This window comes from Acomys minous, assembly GCF_964271855.1.
Source record: "Acomys minous genome assembly, chromosome: 1".
Lineage (NCBI taxonomy): Eukaryota > Metazoa > Chordata > Mammalia > Rodentia > Muridae > Acomys > Acomys minous.
The window spans coordinates 30987635-31011265 of NC_140483.1; the positions used below are offsets into that span (position 1 = coordinate 30987635).

The 23631-nt window shown below is 42.7% G+C and overlaps 1 protein-coding gene and 1 long non-coding RNA gene across 6 annotated transcripts in view; one reads left to right on the forward strand and one right to left on the reverse strand.

The window, feature by feature from the left end:
* Positions 1–23631, forward strand: part of DNM3 (dynamin 3) — a 469385-nt gene that overhangs the window by 397996 nt on the left and 47758 nt on the right. The window lies entirely within an intron of this gene.
* LOC311602767 overlaps positions 11153–23631 on the reverse strand; it is a 65817-nt gene continuing 53338 nt past the window's right edge. The window contains exon 5 of the long non-coding RNA XR_014780839.1: positions 11153–12365. This is a non-coding gene — a long non-coding RNA (uncharacterized lncRNA). The remainder of the gene's footprint in view (positions 12366–23631) is intronic.

Consider the following 23631-nt stretch of genomic DNA (forward strand, 5'->3'; position numbering starts at 1 on the left):
TGTGTGTGTGTGTGTGTGTGTGATTATAAACTTTCCTGCAGCTGGTCAGTTTGGAATGCAATCATCTCATCTTTTCTTCAAACCTCTTTGCCTTCATTTATATCAGTTCTCCTGTCTGAAGCTAAATCGAGCAGCTTGGGTGGAGCCAATTTCTTTCCATTAAATATTTACGTTTACGCGAAATGAACAGTCTGGCTGGGTGAGATTCAAAGAACTCCATCGTCTGACCGTGACTTACATAATTGCATTTTCATTGCCCTGGCAAAATACATCTCCTTGGTTTAATTTTTGTTGGAATTAATGGTAGGGAAATTGTGTGCTTTTTTTTGCCAAGAATCAGTGGTGGTTGCAAGGCTTAGGCTAAGGTTCTTTTTACCACTAGTCATAGAAGAGAAGGTATTCCCCATTCCCATCTCAATGAAGAGGGGTTACAAAACTGGGCCTTGGGAGTAGCCTGGCTCGGCAATTTAAACACTAACACCTCGACACCTCGACAGATGTCTCAATATGCATATTAATTACCCTTTTCCCTCCATGAAAAGGGCCCTCCAATTGCAATCATCCATTCTGAGGTAGCACTGTTGTTTTAGAGGGCAATTCTGAACCCACTTTCCCAGTGGCTAGAAGAAGCCTGCTGCTGCCAACTGAGTGGTCTAGAGCCCTCACTAATTACCAGCTTCCATGGCTTTTGATTCCCAGCCCAACTGATGGCGCCAGAGGCTGAACCACAGGCAGATCTGTAGGCCCTGCATTTGCCAAATGGAATCTATGCAATTTGTTTCCTTTTCTCTGTGTTTTATGATGAGACTCAGCTCTGACTGAATAGACTGGAATTGCTTCAAAATACTAATGGCTGAAGATTTTAGTATTGAGAAAATTTACCATGAGAGGTCTATTCTCTCTCTCTCTCTCTCTCTCTCTCTCTCTCTCTCTCTCTCTCTCTCTCTCTGTGTGTGTGTGTGTGTGTGTGTGTGTGTGTTTGTGTGCACGCATGTGCACCAGAAATCAATGTTGATATATTCCTCAGTCACTCTCCATCTTATCAGACAAGGTCTCTCTCACTAAACCTAAAGCTCTTAAAGTCCGCCTGGCAATCTGGCCAGTGAGCTTTGGGAATCGTCCTTTCTCTACTCCATCTTAGGATTCCAGGCACATACCAATGTGTCCACCACTTTCACATGATTGTCAGAGGTGGAATTTAGTTCATCATGCTGCACAGGACTGTCCTAACTGAGTCACAGTCCTTGCTCCCAAATTTGCTAAACTTTTAAGTACAGTTGTGCTATTTAATTCCATTAATTGCACAGATACTTAGTTAGCACCTACTGTTTACTCTGTACTGTGTTTTATTCCGGAAATAATAACATGCAATTATCTCCCATTGTACTATAAAAGGCCAATAAAAATATCATGTAGGGCCACCTTGTATAATAATTATGTCAGGGAACGTCTTAGAAATAGGCACTTAGAAGTGACTAATTGTGCTTTCCGTACAAACAAAGTTGAGGTCTAGAAAATGCTTTGTAAAGGATTTTAAGATGATTTTTGAAAGGCATACATAAAATTCAGGAACAAGGCCCATGAGAAGGGAGTGGGCACAAAGCACAGACAGGACTCTTCTTTCAACAGAAAGCCAGACCAGATGCCCTTGACAGGTTGTCACATATAATTAAAATGTTGAGTGTAGTAGCCACCATCATGGTAGCTGAAAAGAATCCCAAGGAATAGGTATAAATTTTAGTATACTCCCGGGGCTACAGAGATTGCTAGTGCTCTCCTTGAAAACAAGCTACACCATTGCCTAAGAATGTCTCAGAAACAAACACAAGGACCCAGCAAGAGAATTGTCTCGTGCTGACCGTGGCATGGGATGAAAGGGATGAAAACCCACTTCTGAGTTTAAGGTCTGATTCATGCAGCACATGAATTAAGAACCTCATATACAAACTGGGCGTGGTAACACATGCCTGTAATCTCAGCACTTGTGAGGTAGAGGTAGGAGGATCAGGAGTTCAAGGCCAGCCCAAACTATTTAGCAAGTTGGACGTCAGCTTGGTCTATTAAAAATAAAATGTCAATTCTCGGGTTTAGGTTTGTGGTACCCCCAGAAGGACCAGCACAGGCTATGTAAATCCTCAAGGATCACCTAGACTCTTTATCTCCTAGTTTCCTAAAGAAAATACCTCAAAAGGAACAAAACAATAAGAAAAGCTAGAGAAGAGCCACGCCTGAGAGTGTGAGAAGCAATGCTCTGTGAAATCAGCCCTCTAAAGGCAGTAGAGGTATAAATCACAGAAATAAAATTAAAATATTTAATATAGAGAAATAAAGAAGCTTAAGAGCAAAAGCATTGAAAATCAAACAGATTTGAAAAACTGTAACTCTTAGAAAATGAAGATCCATCACAGAAGTGAAAAATCCCATCAAGAGAGCCAGTGCGGGGGAGGGGGGGGCGGGGGGGAGGTGTTCAGCACAAAAGCCTGGAGACCTGAGTTTGATTCCTGGAGCACACATAAAAGTAGAAGAAGAAACTGATTCCATAAAGTTGTCCTCTGACTCCCACATGTGTGTTATGGAACACATGTGTACACACACACGCACATGTACACACACACATATATACACACATGTGGGGTCAGGGAATAATAATAAATGTTTAAATCGTTTAAAAAATTGGTAAAGGGGAAAGCTATGATTAAGTGAATTAACGGACATAGAAAACACCAACCAGGATACATTGAGATTATGGAGCAGCCTGAGGGCTAATCAGAGTTTAGGAGATGTGACAGAATGTGGAAAATAGTGTTCAAGGAAGAGCAGGGATAGTTTTCCCAGAGGTCTGTCATAGCAGTGGAAATCTAGCAATAGCAACTAACCTGCCCTTACGGAATGAATAGATTAAATGCATTTGCATTCTAGAGTTTTGTACAGTTTTCCAAATGAGTGCGCTCCAGTAATCCAGTAGTACTTTGAATCATCAAGTGACTCTAGTACATCCAATAATATATGTGAATTATCAAGATAAGCAAGCATAAAAATAAAACATATCTTTATTATGAATGTAAAAATTATTTCAGACTACATACAAATACAATAAAACTTCACAAAATAAAGGAATGATGATTATTCCTAATTAATAGTTGTATCAGGTGGGAGAGGTGGGAAATTAGTTCCTGGATGGACCATGTGACTACATCAGGTCATTTTCAAAGGTCCTACCTTTCATTTTGAGTAACAAACTCAAATGCACTGATATTATGAAATTAAAATAGTAATAAATAAAAATGGCCCATTCATCTTCCAGTGATGATAATGTATTATGAACTAAAGATTTTTTACTAATTTTGCATTCTATAAGTGCAATGAGAAAGAAGGGGAGGGAGATATTGACAATTTCTCTAAGTTCTACAATTGGTGTAAGCATGAAACTCAGCAAATTGCAAATAGGATCATCGTGATCTTCAGCATCATCAGCATCAGCATCAGCATCCCAGGCACAGCATAGTGGAAGCCCAGAATACCAAAGAAAAGGAATACTAAAAGAACCCAGGAAAATAGGTCACTTTAAAAAGCATTAGTCACTGTTGTTGATCTTTTGAACTCAGTGGAATTACTTAGAGCACAAATAGAGCCAGTACCCAGATCCATGTGTTGTCTTATTCCTATGCCTACATTCTTAATTCAACCAAAATTTTATCATTTGTCCAGGGGCAGCCATTTGTGCACAAAATTAATGCAAATCTGAAAAACAGCCAAATCTGAAGAGCTAGGAGGAAAGCTGACTTCAGCCTGCTTAACATGTGGAAAACCTACCAAAACAAATTTAGGTGCAGAAGACACAAGTCAACTCACATTTTGTTAATTTCTCAAAATAGGCCAAGCACAGTACTGGCACTTTAAAAGCCACCTTCTCCAGCCAAAATTTATTGCTTGGAATTCTTATTTCCATTTCATGGTTGCAGAGACCAATGCTAGGGGAGATGACATAATTTACCTAGATGTATAGAGCAAGTAAGTAACCGATAAGTTCAAATTCTAGTGAAATGCAGCCAGGACCACCGTGCCTACTATATTCCCAGCAGCATTCTTGAACAAATGAATAATGTAAGTGTTCTACCTGAGTTGTCTGCACACACAAGACGTTCTGGGTACGCCTGCTACTGCTATTCTTGATGGCAAGGGATCCAAGGAATATGCAGGAAGACCCAGGCTGGACCTCTTTCCTGGAGGGTGGGATATCTTACGAGTTCATACTACTACCTCCTCTACATCCATTTAAAGCATACTATTTTCTAATGGCAAGAGTTTATAATCATGCATTTTAGACTTAATAGACAAATTACTATCTCCATGAAAGCCCTAGAAAGGCTTAACTGAGAGAGTAACCAATAAAGTTCTTAGTTCAGTCTCTGTCGCTGAGATGTCTTCAGCGAGCGACTGATTCTGCCCATCTTAGACCTTTGACAGCATAGAGAATTGTTGCAGTCAGGGGATTCATTGACCTTTCCTACTTTGCCTAAGAAAAAGTGAGCCATCTTGATTTGGTTCATTGCTGTGATAAGATGTAGTTCTGTGCCTGCTAATCATTCATTTTAACTCTCCTTGATTATACTGTGGTCTGACTTTTATATCTAGCTGATATGAATATAGCAATAAGTTACTAACCAGCCAAAATGAAAATTTAAAAAAAAATTCTCACTCGTCCCCTGAATTGAGCTTACTACAGTGTCTTCTCAGCCTCCACTCAGCCTCTTTGTGGGCCACATATCAGATATTTACATTATGATTCCTAAGTAGCAAAATGACAGTTATGAAGTAGAAAGGAAATGCTTTTATGGTTGGGGCCACCACAACGTGAAAGGCTGTATTAAAGGGGCTCAGCATTAGGAAGGCTGAGAGCCCCTGAAATCCACATGTTATTTGGATAAGTTTGACTTGGGTATCTTGACCTTCAGGATGTATTATTTTGAACTAAGGGATTATATGAACTTTTATGTAAATTCCAATGAGACAACGACTATGGAAAGGATTGCTGCAGTGCTGGGCTCAGCAACACAGACGGTGCAGATCATCCTCTACGTAGCCAGCATATCAATTCATCCTGAGGTCAAAAGGAGTCGGGCAGGAAAAGAAATATGAGGCTCAGTCAGCACGTGTGCACTGTGCAGTGTGAGCCCACATGACGCATGTGAAGTGCAAATCTGGTACAGATCCCTCAACATAAAGATGACTGTAATTAATTCCAAATTGTATTTACTTACTATACCTAGTAAGCAGGGAGTTTATAACATACTGTAATTACTTTTCAATGAATTAGTCTTATTTTTTAAAAACATAACAAAAAGCTAATAAACAAAGGCTGTTTAAGAACTCTCCCTCCTCTGTCCTTCAGGCCTTCACGGCACGGTAAGAGCACCAGAGCCACTCAGTCTTTCCTGCTCCTCCATTTGATCTCATCTGTGCGTGTGTTTCTTGGAAGGTGCTTCTCTGATAATGATTAAAAGTGCCAGTGAGTCTGGAGAGCTCAACTTCTCTTTGTGAACCAGCACTTTATGCCTCTTGATTGTTTCTACTACAGCATTTGGGCTTTTAGGAGATTGCTCACTTATTATGTCATCCTTAGCAGAAGAAAAGAAGACGCTCACTTTGGAGGAAAACAATTCTTCCAGGAGCCTAGCTTTGCAGTAAAATCTCCAGATACATTTTCACAATACCAGTGTAAAAGCAGGGTTTGCTCTCTTTTACACTAGACATAACTCACAAGCTCTTTTTAGAATAGCAGGAACTCTTACACATGCGCAGATGGGGAGAGAAGCAGCTGTTACCGGCATAGCATAACTACTGAACAGCCTCGCATGCAGAGATAAGAAATATTTTTCTATCATTCCCAACTGAAAAAAACCCTCAGAAATGTAGACAGACTGACTAGAATTATTCAAAGTGAAGCCTGTCTGAAATTAGTCTCCCAGAGACAATGGTGCCATTCACCTCTCTCGCTTCTTACAGCTAAGAGTCATTTGCATCTCCTGACACCCTTTGAATTAGTACTTCCCCAAGAAAGCACTGGACCCCTTATAGAGTATTTAAAACATTCCATTGTTTCTGATCAGACCTGTGTTGCCAGCCATCCCCCTGACTCAGACTTTAGCACATGGGTAAAGAAAAGCCACTGTCGGAAAAATATCAAAGGTCCAACACTGTATTCATGTGACAGTTTCTGGAATTCACATTTCACTTCATGCTCTAAGTATCATCACTCAGGAAGTCTGTCTGACCCTTACCTGACCTCTGAGGGGTGTAAGTCAAGAACAATTTCTTGTGTCTCAGCGAAAATGCAAACTAGGAGCGAGTGATCTCTGAAGCCCAGGCTTCAGAGTAATTGGCGACTTTCTCCAAATATCTGTTAAGACGCAATACAATGGGTGCTAGGGTTTCTCTTAAAGTAAAATTGTTTTGCATTTGCAAAGCAGCCTCACGGTTTGTCGCCCAGGACTCCCTCACCAGACTGCTGTGCCGCCTAGCTGGCTTGTGAGGCGGGTCTTCATCTGTCAGCATCTTTAGCATAAACCATCAGCTCCAAGCATTCTTCAGGCTGAAACCCGAGCTGTCCAGTCTCAGCTCCGGAGCCTTTGTGTGCTTTCAGGAAAATAAGGCCTGCTTCCTTCCAGTGAAAGACGGGGCAGGAATGCGATCATAACATTTCGAGAGTTCTGTTCTAGCTATGAGTAAAGGAAAAATCAGCCTCAACCCAACTGAAAGGGACAGAAACTACCCAAACAAGTTGAGTGTGGTGAAGTTTTCTCCAGGCCACATTCCTAAGGCGGTTTGTCTCCGTCTGAACTATAAGAACACGTGCCTAGTGGGGTGGTGTATGAAACTTAGCCCAAGTGTGATACAAGAGGTCAGGATGTGTCTACCTTTTGGCAACTGAGGATGAAGTGACAATCCTTCAGCTTCCCAGAGTGTCCTACAAGGCACAGGAGACTAACACCAGCAGCAGCAGCTTGCCAGGAGGGGTCATGTCCACTAGTGGATTGTGGTTTTGCACAGCTTTGGCATTCAGCACCCCGTGTCTAAAATTACATCTTGGATCATGTGTGTGTGTGTGTGTGTGTGTGTGTGTGTGTGTGTGTGAGATACAGGACTTCGCTCCACTGGTTGATCCCACAAAGTCCACAGAACAATAGGGATGCACTTTTGAACCTGAAGCTGTCACTACCAGTCTCACTGTGAGTGTTAAAAATTCGCAGAGCGTCCCAGCTTATTCTTTGTGCAAGAACTTGCCTGTGAAGCTAGAGAGACTGGATCTTGACATCGCCAATCCATTCAAGATGGAAAGATCATTTCTGCGAATGAAGAAATCCGGAGATAGCTTTGCGTTAGCTACAGAGGCTTCCCAGCTTAGGTTATATATTACCACTTGACTGCAGTGCAAGTGCAGTAATGTACTCAGTAGAAGCCATCCTTGGAATTCTGAATTACAGAGCTTCTCCCAGGCTAGATGCGTGCACTGGGATACACCCCTCATGAGGCTGGGCAATGGCAGCAGGCAAGCTCCCCATCAGCCAAGCAAGAGGAAACTGTGATGTGCAGTAGGTTGGGCACATTTCAGGAGGTTTGTCTCTGTAATTCGAACTCATGGAGAGCTTATTGGGATGTAACCCAATCAGCAGCCGAGTAAAAGCTATATTTGTAACATGGACACTTTTTTCCTTCTTATAGGAATACTAATTAGAGATGGAGAGAGGGAACCCATGGGCAGGACCACAGCATCCAGTCAGTCCTCTCTGTGCCAGCTGCTTGCATAGAACTTTGCTGAACTAAAGACTGTCCCGGTCTCTGCAGCATAAGCTCTAGTGGTGAGAAACATAGGCGCAGTTAAAGGCGCACCAAGACAGAGCTGCTGGACACCTTCTCTCACGCACTCAACTGCAGCTCACGCCATACTCTAAACAATAAGGGTGTGTGTTCTGGTGGCCATAGAGGGGATTCATCTGGGTGGCTCAACCACAGTTACAGTAGTAAGGAAAACAGAGTTGCCTTCGTCCTTTGGAAGGCACTGCCAGAAGCAAACCTTGCCCTGGGCCTCTGGCTCCTAGTGGGCATGCTTGTGCATCAGGCCTGAGGCCTCGTGTGTTTGTCTGCTCCCTGGGCCTGGAGTGACTCCAGTCCTTTGGGGGACTCATCTAAGTCTAAATGAAGTGTCAATCAAATAGACTTGATCAACCCTTCTAAGAAATACAAGAAAAACAAAGCAGGGAGGAGGGGAAGACAAAGCAGAGGGGCAAAGTAGAGATCTGACCACTTGACTTCCCTAAAAACTGTTCAGTGTCTTCCTAGGCAGTGCAGCAGAGGAGACCTTTAAGATGAGTTTCTTTGTTTCTGGAATAAGCCCTCATCTCAGTCCATTCCTGCTCACTGTCCAGAGTCCCGATTCTCCATCTACCCAGCAGCCACCTCCACCTCCCCAACCCATACATGCACCAGGTTCAGTCCCATCCTGTCCCTTGGCACACGTCGTTCTTCCTGCCTGGAAGAAACTCAAAGTAATTCTGTGCTTAGAGAGCCCTTTCCTGCTCATTTCCAGCCACCGTCAAGTGGGCATGCTCTTTGCGCATATTGTAATGAGTGGGCTAGAGCACTGTTGATTCATAATAGAACTTTGTTTTCCTTTTTCACATGAACCTGAAAAAGTCAGGGCAACAGTGGCCATCTTTAGTGTCACCATCTCATAGTGAAGTTAAGACTCACAGACTGACGATGATAGGGCAAGCATTATGAGCGTTTGGGAGGGAGGCTGAGATTTTTCTTCATAAATGTATTTATTCATTGCTTAATCTTATGTTGAAGAATAAAGTCAGAATATGTGCAGAGAAGTCCTTTGCAAAAAATGTATACTCACTGATGTCATCACGGGCTTCCATGGAATTTCTCTTCCTGTAGACATAAGTACCCCAATTTTCCTGATTGTATTTTTTGGTGGGGGGAGTTGAGACAGAGATTCTCTGTGTAGCCATGGCTGTCCTAAAACTCACTCTGTAGACTGGGATGACCTCAGACTCACAAAGATCTGCCTGACTCTGCCTCCTGAGTGCTGAGATTAAAGGCGTGCACCACCGCCTGGCCCTGCTTGTATTATTGATCACTGAACTTAAGTCCTAGAGATCTACAGTTCAACTTACATGCTTTCTAAAAAATTATGCTAGTTTTTACTCTTAGTTTCTTAGCAAACAATAAGTTGATCTTTATTAATAAAATTATGTGAAAACTGTATCCCCCACACAAAGTATAGATTCATATTCATATAAAAAGTATACACCTATTATTGGCCACAAAGATAATTAAAGGTCTTCAGTATATGGGACCCAAATTAAATTTGGCCAAGAAATGGTGGTTAGGGTGTAATCACTCTCTGTTTCAACTTCCGATTTTCCTTATTCATCGGTTATAATCTGTTTGTAAGAATCAATGGCTGTTTTGAATTAGCTCATTAAATCAATAGCACATCGTGGTGTACTGTTTTAGCTATGCTATAGTGTTCCATGCATAGATTAAAGTGTGTGCATATTTGTATTACCAAGATAGTTTTATTTAGAATATCTGAAGAATAAGCATCAATTCAAGTTTTCACATTATTATCCTAAGCTATAGGACATCACAAAGCTGTGGACGTCAACGTTTGGCAAGTGTTTTGTTTGGTCAGTTGAAGACTCGCTTTTGTGACTTCAGAACAGATAGAAATGTGAACGCAGCAGTTATCAATCTGTGGGTTGTGGCCTCTTTGGGAGCAGAGCAGTCCTTTCACAGGGGTCACCTAAGACCACTGGGAAACATGGACATTTACATTACGATTCATAACAGTAGCAAATCTACAGTTGTGAAGTAGCAACAAAAATAATGTTATGGCCAGGGGGTCACCACAACACGAGGGGCTATATTATAAGGTCTTAGCGTTAGGAAGATTGAGAGCCATTGTGCTAAGGACAGTGTGAGAAGTGTTCTTTAAAATCCCTTTTTGTGCTCTTGGGAAGATGAGAAACCTCAGTGAGGAAATTATGGAATATTTAGAAAACCAAAGGCTAGTTCAACACTGACGCCATGGCAGATGGTGGCGCATTTTCTACCTCTATACCTAAGAGCTTTGGGATCCTGTAGTTACACAGTGAGAGCAGGAAAGGCACCAAACAGAAGGAGCTGACAATAGTGAGCCGGGGTCTTCACAGTGTTACACACTCTATGAAAGTGATGGATCAACAAACATCTGCTTGCCAATAAGAGAATGAGGAAAAGTTATTTCCCCAGACTGAGTTTGAATGAAAAGAAGACATCCCCAAGAATTCATCCTTTATAGTTTTCCCATCACGTGAGTCAGGTTTCAGATTTGTACCACTTACACAGTCAGTCAGAACCCAAGCTGAGAAAGTGCCTAAAAGCAAAATCACATTACAGGTGGTCTGGAACTTGGAGAGGCATAAATACTCCCTGACAAGCACAGCCTAAAGTCAGACCGAAGAGGCATAACTCTACCATCACCCGTCTGAACATAAACGTACACGCCGACACTGAAACAGACATCACTAGTGAGTCAAGAGGACAGAAAATACTAGAGAAGCTTTGGACTCAGCTTGAGTGTCTAAAGACATAACTTGACAGTCACAGATAGAAGGCTCACTGTATTTTGAAGGCATATCTTATAACAATCTAATGGACTTTGTAGAAACAGAAAGGCATCATTAAAGTAAAACTATGAGTAAATGGAAATCTGAAGAGAATCTAAATGAATGGGTTATGAAGAATGGTGTACTAATAGATGTTCAGTAACTGTCTTTGAGAAGAACAATTGAGCAGGCTTTACAGCATCAGCAGTCCCATTATGGGTGATTTAAAGTTACCAAGGCAATGTCACTTAACACAGTTCTTCTGGGATGGAGTAATAAAAATCTCCAGAGAGAGAGAAAGAGAGAGAGAGAGAGAGAGAGAGAGAGAGAGAGAGAGAGAGAGAGAGAAGAAGAAGAAGAAGAAGAAGAAGAAGAAGAAGAAGAAGAAGAAGAAGAAGAAGAAGGTGGAGGAGGAGGAGGGAGGGAATGACTGGATGACAGATAGATAGATAGATAGACAGACAGACAGACAGACAGACAGACAGACAGACAATACTCCAGTGCAATATATTTGAGCAAAGTATTCAAATGCAACATAAAATATAAATAGACAAAGATACAGGAAATATATATGAGAGACATAAAAGATAGGAAAAGAAGATCTAGTATATTTTTAATTATTATTTAAACCAACAAAAAAAAATGAGAACATGGCAGTTTTTTCAGACAGATTATATTTGTGAATTGTAAAGCACTAGGGATACATAGATAAAAACACCACCCTGCCCCCTCTTATCCCCACCCACCCCTGTCAACTCCCTACTTCCTCCCTGGAAGTCCTCCTCCCACCTTCATGTCCCTTTGCTTTGCCTTGTGGCCCACTGAGTTGAACCACAGCTCCCCATGTGACCATGGGGCTGCAACTGTTCGGTGGAGCATGGTGGACTCAACAGCAATGACCCGCCCCCTCCCCCATCATCCATGAGTAGCCAGGAATTTCCCATGATGCTACCATGAGCTCTCTCCCAATCCATGGCTGATTACTAACCAGCCCTATCATTTGTAGGCCCAGTACTGTAGCTGCTGTAGGTTCCTGACTGCACTGGCTGTGTTAGGCACAGAAGATGGCCTTTCATAACCCTTCTTCTCATCACTGAACTCTAAGTCTTCCCACCTCATACTTTCTCTTTGCTCCCTGAACCTCAGAAGAGGTTGAAGGCACTTCCTGTTTTGGTGTTTGAGCATCTGGGTCTAGCTGTGTAGACCAGACTGGCACTCTGGCTGCAGTCGCACTGCCTCTACCTCCTGGTTCCTTGAAATACAGGCGTTTGCCACCGTGGCCAGACTGGCACTGAAGTTCGTGGTTGTAAAAATGTTTACCTAAAAACGCTGGGTCCTTATTCTTCCCTGTGCATATGCGTACGCTAGTATCTTTTTGTTTTCCATGGGGAGGACTGTGTACTCACTGTGACTCACAGGAAAAGATAAGGTTATTTTATCTTAGTGTCCAATAAAAGAAACCAGCAGTCCTTTGAGACATTCTGGGAGTGGAGCCGGGGAGTACAAGATGGGCCTGGACTATCTCCCAGGACTAGAAAATAAGGAAGTGCTCAAACATTTATAGGAGAACACGTGAAAAGGATACAGAAGACCAACATGAAGGAGGTTCCCAGTTGACTGGATGTGGGGTGCTTCATTAACAAGGTCTCCATCAGTGTGGACTGTGAACCAGCAGCTGTGCGCATAAGCACCCGCGTGAATAAGGAGCTGAAAATTAAACGGTAGAAGCGAAAGCTCCTAGTCACCAAAGATAACCCAGCTCATAAACTTAGAGAAGACATTTAAGAATCGGCATTTGCAAAGTCCCATGGACATAACAGTGGCTGTTAAATCAAGAAGGTAAAAGTCGGATAAGAAATAGGATGTTAAGAAAATTTTTTTTAAAGAAACAGGATGGGTATTCACACACTGAAAATATGATCCATAAGATACTTACAAGTTTCAAAGAGGGACAAAATTGAACCTTTATAGGGGAGAAACCTCAGAAGGCATCATCTTAACCAAATCACCACGGTTCCTGGTAGTGGTAGGACAGACAGATAGCGCATGTCTTCTGACACAGCACTCAGAAGAAACCGTCATCCATATGAGTTTGTTCTCAACAACAAAAAACAAGTATATAATTTGAAATTAGCGCTAACTAAAGTCCAAACAGGGGGCACTGTAAAAACCAAATATCAGTCCTTTCCAAGTGTGAATGGGGTGAAAAGATATTTCGGAATAGCCACAAACAGAACAGGTACAGTTAATGTGTGGATGTGCATCCCAAATCGAATCCTGAGTTCAGGACAGGAAGGACATCAGTGTCCTGAGCTTGACCTGGGTTGGGAGTTTCTGCGAGACATTCATGTTTGAAAACATGGCACAGAAACTCTGTGTTGATTCTGGAGACAGTCAGTAAGCCTGAAATACCCCCAAAATGTATGTATGTTTGTTTGCTTGCTTGCTTGTTTGCAAATCAAGGTAACCATACTTTGCTGTGGCCTCTCCATCATCCCTCTCAGAAAGGCCAGTTGTTGAAACACTGCCTCTCCCAGATCTGTCCAGAGACCTCAGCGCATGGCTTCAGGATACAGCCAAGTCAAGGCTGCAGAGGAAGGAAACAGTTGGAGTCTGAAACACAAGGTTCCTACTGTGTCGAACCAGTGCAGCAGAGGCTATTAAAAGGCCATCTTTTTCTGCCTCTCACTCCCTTCCTCCCTCAGCTTTCTGCCCACATCCCCCGACTGCTTTTAATGCTATTGGGAGGGTACATAGGGTGAAAGAAAGAAAAAATAATAATAAATTGCTGTGTTCCTTGGCACATGAAACAGTTTCCTTTTCAGGGATTCAGGAATAAAAATGAGGGGCTTTAAATCTTGTTAACGTGTGTGTGTGTGTGTGTGTGTGTGTGTGTGTGTTGGTGTGTTGCATCTCCTCAGTCTCTCATGAAACATCAGATAACTGAAGTATTTTGACATGTGGCATAGGTCTTTTTTCCCACATATCTTTCTGCCAGACCAGAGACATTCTTCAGGAGCTCTGTGCTTAAAACTGAGTGAACACCACCAACAGCAGAGCCCCTGAGAGAGGGCAGATACCTTGTACCTCCTTTTCTTCTGTTGCTTTTTCCCACCCCTTGGCTCACCAGCCCATCTGAACTTGCTCATTGAATCAGGTCAAATCAGGAGGTTTTGCTAAGTACTGCATTCAGAGAGTTCTCGCAAAGGTGATGCATTTCTGCATTTGAACCAATCACAGAGCAAGAGGGACCCTCCAAAGTGAAAATGGGATGTTGCTTTGAGCCAGACTCATGTCTGCCAGTGGCTCACAGCCGTGCCAGTCTATGGTCTTGAACTCCTGCCTTTTCTTGGGAAGCTGTTTGCAGCTCTGAGTCCCACAATGCCACACTGAGTCCCCCGGTGCCACACCCTGGGGCCAGTGCCACATTGTGTCCCACGGTGCTACACCGAGTCCCATGGTGCCACACCCTGGGCCAGTGCCCAGCAATCATCCACCTCCCTTCCGTGCCACTTTATAAAGAGTGTGACTTCCTTGTCTGGAGCTAGTGCTCTGCTGCTTCTGAGTTCCATGGACAAATCTGTTTCACTAAGTCTGGATGCCACACTACAGCATGGGCAGTACTAAGAGGATAAATGTGCCCATCCCAGAGTAAATGGCTAGTAAAACTGGAAAGAGGTAAAAATGTAAACTGCCGCTTTAGAGGGACGATACTAATTTTAAAATGTCTATTACTATAAGAGAAATCATTATTCCTGAATGAAATGTTTTAGGAGCCAGTAAGAGGGGAAAAAGAGCCGAGGCTTTTGTTTGGTTTTGTTTGTTCACAGCTGGGTGAATGAGGAAACCCTTTTTGTAGCGAAGTCTGAACAGATGAGCTTGGCTGCCAGGATGTGCTCGGGTTGTCCAAGCTATCTCACAGGACGTGAGACTGGGTTTGGCTGTGTGATGCAGCTCCATGTTTTTATTCTAGCCAAATGTCTGCGTGATTCTCAGTGAGTTCCCTCCCCGACCAGAAAACAGCAGCAGCGACAACCAGCAAGATCACACCTGGCCAGGCAGCCTGGGATGCTGGCTGGAAGCCTGTCGCCATCCAGCCCGGCTTTGAGCAGGCAGGCTCTCTCACTTGGATTCCTGGTTTCTTGCAAGCAGCTTCAAGCTGCCTTTACAAGATAACACAAGCCTTAGGAGTGAGACACGAAAGAAACCATCTGCAGCTCTTTCTTTGAAATAAAAAATAACAACATCCACACTTCACTGCATCCCCCATCCCAACCCAACCCCAACACATACCACAGGGACGGTAAAAGAGACCCTATATAGAGCAGTGGGGGTTGAATTCAGAGTTCATGATTCACTGCCTACTGCGTTCACCCCTAGTTTATTTTCTACAAGAGCCTGGCCCCCTGTCACTCCCATTAATCACAGGGCCCAAGCAGAGTCCAGCAGGGTGCCCCTCTCCTGGCTCAGACAGGGTCTGGGACATCACAAGATTCACATTAAAAGTGAGATGGGGGTCTTGACTCCTCATTCATTCCCACAATGCACTTCATCAGCATCAGGCTATACAGTCCTTCTGTGAGTGACTGGCGCTGCTGGGTGTTGATGTTGGTTTTGGCTCACAGCCTCCTGGAGCAGCCAGCCGTTGTGTAAGCAAGTCTGTCTGAGTAGCTCTGGGGCTAACTGCCTTCTTAGAAGTCCTCTTGCCACTCATAATTTAGCCAGTGAGCCATTACTATTATTAGCTTTGAATCCTCAGTCTACACTTTCTGTTCAGTAAGGTACCCAAGTGTGGACAACCGATGCCCAATCAATTGTTAAATGCCTTTCCTCGCCGCCCCCCCACCCCTCCTTTTCTATTACTTGGGTTGACATTCGAAACCACTGCAGAACTTTAAAGTGGGATTTGGGATGAAGGGTTAGTATGTAAACTCTTTCTCACTCTCCTTCAGGAACTTCTGGTGTAGGCGCCATCTTACCTTGTGTGCACCATACAGTCTATTCAGAAAAATTAAAAGGAAAAAAAATTTAACAGCCTTAAGTAGCTCTTGGCAGTCAGTCAAAGCCAGCATTGCAGGAAAGATATTTAGGTCTTTTAAGTGAGGCTATTTGTATGAGCTGCAACCGTGTGTTGCTCATGACTGGGGAGGGACCGTTTTCGCAGGCTTTCATGGAAATATTTCTAGACAGTGCGTGTGGCTCTCCTCCTGAGCTCATGTGATTGCTTCCACATCAGAGCAGGGCGCCTTAATGAGCAGTTTTATAGCCTAGCCTGCGTCCTGCACAAGCTACAGGGCTAGATTCCTGCCACACATAACCTTTGCCCTATTTGCCAATAAAGCGCAAGACTTTCCTATAGGCAGCTATATACTGTGACTGGGGGTGGGGAGGGTTAGGGGGTGAGGGGCGGGGGGCAGGGGGCAGGGGGGGCAGTGGGGGGATAACTGATACTTCAGTCCACCATTCCGCCCATAAAAAAAAAACAATGTGTTAAAAATGTCTCTACTTTATAGTTTTAAAAATATGACACATTAACATTACGATAGTCAGCCCCCTTCTTTTGTAAGGTGTTTATCTTGTGTTTCATCCTTTAACCTAGACCAAAATGACGACATGCTTCTGAGCAAATAACTCATTTGGCTTCATTTCTAGTCCAGGGAGCCATGTTCAAAGGCCAGGTAAACCAAAAGTTATTTCAGAAATAGAAACCTAACGAAAAAATAAAAGACATCATTTTCTGTTCTCAGTTGTACTAATAATTATTATCATTGGAAAGTCCTCTCTTTTTAAAACACAGGATCCTAGGTATTTTCCTAGGAGATACATGTAATTGTAAAAAAAAAAAAAAAATCCAAATATGTCTTATTTTTCCTGTGGGTTCTGCTTTTGCTATTTTGTCTTTGTTTTTTGTTTTGTTTTGTTTTGTTTTTTTCTTGCTATCTGCTAAACATTTAAACTCTCCCTTTCATTTGAGCAGTAGAGCCCCAAACAGGAAGCAGGACCCCTGGCAGGGTCTGGGCAGGAGAACAACAGAGCCATTGTCCCAGGAACACTGCTCACTCTTGGCTGCGCATTCCAGCCGCCTGCCTTTTAAACTACGCTATGGATTTAAGGTAGTCTGCAGTTCCTCGGGACACCTGGCTCTTTTTCTGCCCTACTTACTTTAGCCAATCTGCCCTCATCTCTTGATCCTGTTTACTTTTTCTCCTTAAGGACAAGGAGGGTACTTTTTCAAGCAGAGTGAAGTAAGTTCAGGGCAAATGAAAGGAAATGTACCTCATGCAGCAGGTTATAAACTTGCGGAGCTCATTAGTTTCAGAAGGTGGTACTGGCAGGAAGCGTAAAGGAATTCAAAAACATTTTAGCCAGATTTATGAAAAAGAGCCATAAATGGCTACTAAGAAAACCAGGGCTGTGACCGGCTTTTACAACTGAAATCCCACAGCTGCCTCAAGCCCTCCCATGGTCATCTCTGGAGATCTGTTGGGATATGGCTGAACTTGGATGTGGCCCCACAGTGGGGTTTCCTAAGCGCCCTTGTGTCTTCTTGGCACTTACCCTCAGTCCCACTGGGTCTTAGAGAGCCGCCCCCTCCCTTTCTTTTTAGACGAAAGCTTGGTGACTTTTCCTTTCTGTTCAGTCGTCTGCCTACCACAGTGCCAAGTTTGACTGTCTGGGAATGGTGACTCCTGCTCAGTGGAAACTAGCTGAGCTCACATTTGGATCTTAAACCATAGATACTAAGTTTTATGTTAACTCAGACCCTTCTTTTTCCTGGGGATTTTTTTTTTTATGGCCCAAGATCATAAATAGCCATTTTTTTTATTCCACCCTATACAGTCTTCAGTAGAACCTCCATTCACCTAAGCCCTCTGCTCTCCCCAGGCTGTCTCCTTACTGCAGAGGTTCTCACACTGGAGCACTTTTAACACTGCAGATGCTCCCGGCTTCATCCAGACCAGTTATCACAACCTCTGTGGATGGGGCTTAAGTATCCTGCTTTCTTCAAAATCACTTGGCTGATTCTCCCAATAGCCAAGTTGAGGTCCTGGTCTGACAGGTGTTAGGATTTTGCTCAGAGTACCTTGGAGGGACGGGTTCAAGGTATGCCACCCCACCCCACCCCACAGATCTCATGCAAGAGATTTACTGGGGGAGTGGAGGGGGCAAAAAGCCATTTCAGAGCAGAGACAGGATGAGAGAGAGAGAGACAGAGATAGAGGGAGAGAGAGACAGACAGACAGACAGACAGACAGACAGACAGACAGAGACCAAGAAAGCAGTCTGTGATGGCAGGAACCTTTTAAAGGGCATTTGGCTACTGGCTATCACGTAGCTGCTGGCAGGCTGGGAGAGCACTTGCTTTCTATCAACAGCTAGCTATGGCAGTTCCCCAGGAAGCTCCCCACCCTTCCTGGGTCTCAGTGCTAACTGGCAAATCTTTCTGCAATGTCCCCCCTTCTCCTCTCATGTTGAATACTTATCAGAGGCTGTGGTGAGGAGGTCCCTTGTATCCATCAACCATGCTGGGTCTTCATACTCTCTGCTTTCTCTATTCTAACTACAAAACTCCAACACAGGAATATTTCCTACAAATACTGACTCATTCTAAATTCATGGGGCCCCATGCTTACAAAACCTTCACTGGCTGCTACACATCTCTCGGTCACCTAGTCTGTGGCCTGATGCATATAGTCCCTTCAACCACATTAGTTGCTTGCTTCCCATCTAGAAAGGCATGCCAGCTCTTAGGAAGAATTGAAGCCAAAGTGCCAGATAACCCTATAATCACTTCTACTGAACGTTCTTTTTCTTTTTTTTCAGTCCCCTTCACATAAGACTCACACATACTGTCCAAGTACTCTACAACTAAGCTATATCCCAGCTCCTGTTTCTTTGTTTGCTTGTTTGTTTGTTTGTTTGTTTAGGTTGTGGTCTTAGTCTAAGCTTGAGCTTATAATCATCCTGCCTCAACTCCCAGGTACTAGCTAGGGTTATATATACCTACTGCTACGTATTCCTTTATCATTCTCTACTGACTTTCCCTGTAGGTCTTCATGAAGAAAAAATTTACTTCTGCATAAATATGACTGAATACTCTCACGGTTTGAATGTGTACCCCCACCCCAAAAAAGTTCATTTGTTAGAGACTTCATCTCCAAATGTGAATGTTAGTGGTATTAAAGGGTTGAGTTCTTAGAAGATAACTAAGAGTAGACATATTTGTGGCCGTTGGTGGCACTACCGGCCTTATTCTTTTAAGGAACCAGGTGGAGCCCTGTGCTAGCACACTTTCGCTGCCACTTCATGAGCTGACTTGCGCCATGCTCTAATGTACCAAGACAGCCCCCCCCCCAGACACTAGGTACATGCTTTTGAACTGCCCAGCCTCCAGAACCTTAAACTAAGCAAACTTCTATGAAGGGCCCAGACTGCAGTATTCAGTTTTGGGAACAGAAAAATGGACTAAGTCAAGTAGTGTGTGAAATGCATTAAAATATAATTTAAAAATGACTCATCAGAAAGTTATTGACATGAAAAGAACCTAATTTCTTAATGACAAGAAGAATTGAATATGCTGAGCATGTAGGAAGGACAGAACAGTTCTGGCTCATCTTACTGGAAACAATGGTCACATTGAATAAGGGAAAGACTTTAGTAACTATTAGACAATCGGTCATTCAGATTTAAAGGGAAAACATGGCCAGAAGCAGCCGTTGTGGTGCACCTACTTTGATTGGGAATAGACAAGTCCTGATATGATTGGAATGCAGCATAGAAAGCAACGTCTTGTAACTGCTTCTTCCTTAGCGGCACCCTGACATTAGTTTTTCATGTCATCTTGGGTGTCTTTAGTCTTTCGTGTAATGTAGCCCTTTTGAACATCATGAGGCATGTATACCTTGCCTAAAAGAAAAATTCTTAACCCCGATATCATGGTATCTTCATGACCCAGGGCAAGCAAATCAAGTCTCACCTACCTCCTTGATAATAGCCTTGTCTGTTTCCTAAAACTTCTAGAGTTTATTCCAGAACTCTCTCCTCTCTTGGAAAGCCAGTTACACCTGACCACACCCCTTAGCACTCTTTACTTACTATCCTTCTATGTTGCTTTTTGCCTGTTAATAATATCCTCCCAAAATAGATGGCAAAAACCTATGCTCTGTTCCCCTCCCCTTTCATCTTCCAGGAAACCTAGTGCCTTTGTTGTAGCGTGTGAAATGTTTAACACATATGAATGTTCAATAAACTGGTTTGTACCAATACAAACTTTACAAGTACAACAGATAATTCTATTTACAGTGTTTCTATGAAATCACTGAGGATCTTTTTTTTTTTCATCTACAATATTAGTAGCTCATCTTAATTACAAAAGATGGAGGGATAACCAAAGAAAACAGCAAGCCAAATCCCAGTAGAATGAAATCAATAAAACAAATCCTTCTTTCACTTTTAAAAAAGCATGGGGCGGGGCTCCCCACAATCCATTGATCTTTGCATTTTATACAGTTGTGGGTTTAAAAAATAGTCTCCATTTGCTGTAGAGTGATGCTTTCTTGGATAAGGGTGGTAACTACTTATTTGTGGGTGTAAGGATAAGACTTCCAATGTAGTTAAGGGAGTGTGCAGGTCTAGTGAAGTAGTGGTAGTAGATTCTCTTCTAAGATCCATGGCCTCACTCATCCCAGGCTGGAGGCTAGGCTTCTACTACCAGACATGATTTCTCTGTTGAGCAGGCCATCAGTTCACGTAGCTGTTGTTCACCACCAACACTATGAGCACTATGATTGTCCCCTCATTGATAACTCGTCGAAGGTCATGTGGTTCACAGGTGTCACTGCTAGCTAGGACTATTTATTGCTTCCCTCCGTCTATTACTTGAATAATTCTTGCTGGTCCTGTGGAACCTAGACCCCTGGAAGGAAGCTTTTATGTTAGAACCAGCTTGACTAATCCAAGTCCTGTGTCCTAACTGGGTGATGTCTTCATCAATATGGGCTTACCTTCAACCCCTCTGTGAAGACATCCAAGGGCAACAACAGCCCGTATTGTTTTGAGAGTCGTTTGGATCACTCTGACCAACCACTCTCCAAAGGAGACTGCTCATGACTATACCTAGGGGTTTTGTTAGTATATGTTTCTTGTAGGGAGCATGGTCAGGTCAAATCTATTTTGTATTCATTCTTTTAGTGATTCAAGGACTTGCCTATTGTGAATAGTGCCGCAATAAATATGGAGGTGCTGTGTTCAATCTACAGTCCTTTTGGTATGTACCTAGGGTGGTGGCCTGACATATTAGTTTCGTTTTCATTTTTTGAAGAAACTTCACTGCACCAACACTGCGAGGGAACCCCTCCCCCCACATACTCACCAACATATGCTGTTGTTTGGTTTTTAAATGACAGGCATTCTGACTGGGTGACATGGAATTTCAGTGTAGTTTTAAGTGTATGTATTTCCTTGATGACTACAGATGTCTGACACTTTTGTGTTTCTTGGCCACTTGTACTTCGTCTTTTGAGAACTGTCTGTTCAGGTCATTGGTCCTTTTAGTGGTTGCATTCTTTGGGGGTTTTAGTATCTAGTTGCATCCTTTAGGTAGTCTTGCTATTAATACCCTGTCAGCTATATGGCTAGCAATGAGTTTTTGTCCCATTCAATAGCCTGACTCTTCATCACTTGATTGCCTCCTTTTCTGTGTAGAAGATACATGTAATCCCATGAGTAAATCATTGATTTAACTTCCTAAGCCATTAGAGGCCATTTTCAGAAATTCCTTGCCTATGTCTATATATTGATTTGTTTTTCTCTGCCAGTTTCAGATTTTCAAGTCTCACATTAAAATATTCTATCCATTTTAATTGATTTTTATTCTAGGTGAGAGACAGGGGTCTGTTTTCATTTTTCTACAAGTGAAATTTCAGTTTTCCCAGTACCATTTGTAGAAGAGGCTGCCTTTTCTCAAAGGTGTGTGTTTCTCATCTTTGTCAAAAACTGGCTGGCTATAGTTATGTGGCTTAACTCTGGGTCCTCCTGTTCCATTCCATTCCATTCCAGTCAGCTGATGTAGATGTCTTGTTTTTGTGCTTTGTTGCTTTATCACTATGACTTTGTATATAACCTGATGTCAGATAAGGGGACACCTTCAGCATTGTTCCTTTTACAAAGGATTATTTTGGATCCAGGGTTATGAATTTTAGACTTCCTTTTTTTATTTCTCTGATGAATGTTATGGAATTCTGGTGGAGACCGCATTGAGACTGTAGGTCACCTTGGTACTGTCATCATTTTTACAATACTAATTCTGCCAATCCATAAGTCCCAGAGGCCTCTCCACCTACGTGTCTTATTTAAATGCTTTATTTGGTGTTTTAAACTTTTCAGCACAGAGGTCATTCGCTTGCTTAGATTTATTCCTCTGTGACTTTTAAGCTACTGTGAATGGGATTGTTTTCCTGACTTCATTCTCAATGAGTTTGTTGTTGATGTAGAGAAAAGACTCATTTTCTGAAAGCATTTATCAGTTTTAGGAGATTTCTGGCACAGTTTTTAGGACTTATATATAAGTCAGTTACCACTTCTTGCTGTTTTTATCCCCTTTTATACTTACATACTTTATAGTTCTATCTCTTGGGTGTGCCAGTGTTTGGTGCATATTTTTAGACCTGTAATACCCTCTTGATTATACCTTCCATCAATATGAAGTGGCCTGATGTACTCTGACTAATTTTGGTCTGAATTCTACTTCATCATGTATCAATATAGCTATAGAACCCCTCGCTCTAGAGTTCATGCTCTTGGAGTTATAGGGTATAGAGAAGTCCTTCCCTCAGTCCCAAGAAAAAAGAGAAAAAAGGAACTACAGTTTGTAGTTTTTGCTATAGTATCTGCTGTCCAAGAGCTATAGGTCATAGATAAGAGAAACTGCATGCACACACACACACACACACACACACACACACACACACACACCGTTTTCTAGGGATAAACATGGGTGATAGAGATCTTTTGACCTCTCTAAACTAGCAAGGAGCCCTCAATCCTGTGCCATTCCCGTGCTGTAAAGTAGGTAGTGCTGGGCTAGGGTTGCTCATGGCCACATTGTGGACGTATAGCGCATGCATAGAAACTTCCCACCACAAGACGGATCCAAGGGAAGCGAGGGCTTTGATTTGCCAGCAGCTGCAGTGACAAAGCTGTGTGCTAGGGAGGGGACCTTCAAGTCTAACCAGATGAGTACAGGTGGTATTGGAGATTTCAAGTGCTAGTAGCCATATCCCTGGATTGGCAGGGTGTGGTTAGGACCATCCCAAGTTCTCTATGGGTAGGTGCAGATCCTTTGGGATTTTCACCTTTATGGCTTTGTAAACTGTGCTTTCACATATGGCACGCACCTCACTCATCTCAAATGATAAAAATGACTCATGCCTCTTGAATATGTAAGCATTATATTAAATGCCTACAACGTGTTATTTGGTTATATCTCACCAGTTCTGTTTCATAAGATGTGTATGATGTTAATGTAACTCTTTCGCACAGGCACAGAAATTAATACCTAGAGAAGTGACGTAAATATTAGTGTTCACTTCATTTACATCACAAAACTAATTAGGGACAAAGCTATGACAGGGTGTGTGATCTTGTTTGTCACACTCCATTCTAATTTTCACTCAAATGAAAGTGATTTGAACATCCCAGGCCATCCATTCCCAGCCGATACTGGTGGACTTCCCTAACGTTGGACTTTAAGCACATATCCGTAGCATTCCTAATGTTTTCCATTTTATAAGTATTCTCAGACATAAGTGTTTGAAACCAGAATGAGTTAGATGGATGCTACATGGATTCATGTAGTGTGATCTCAAATAGGCCAGGCCAGCCTTGAACTCACATGTAGCCAAGATGACCTTGAATGTCTTATCCTGGTATTTCTGCCTCCTTAGTGCTAGGATTACAGGGACACCCCACATGT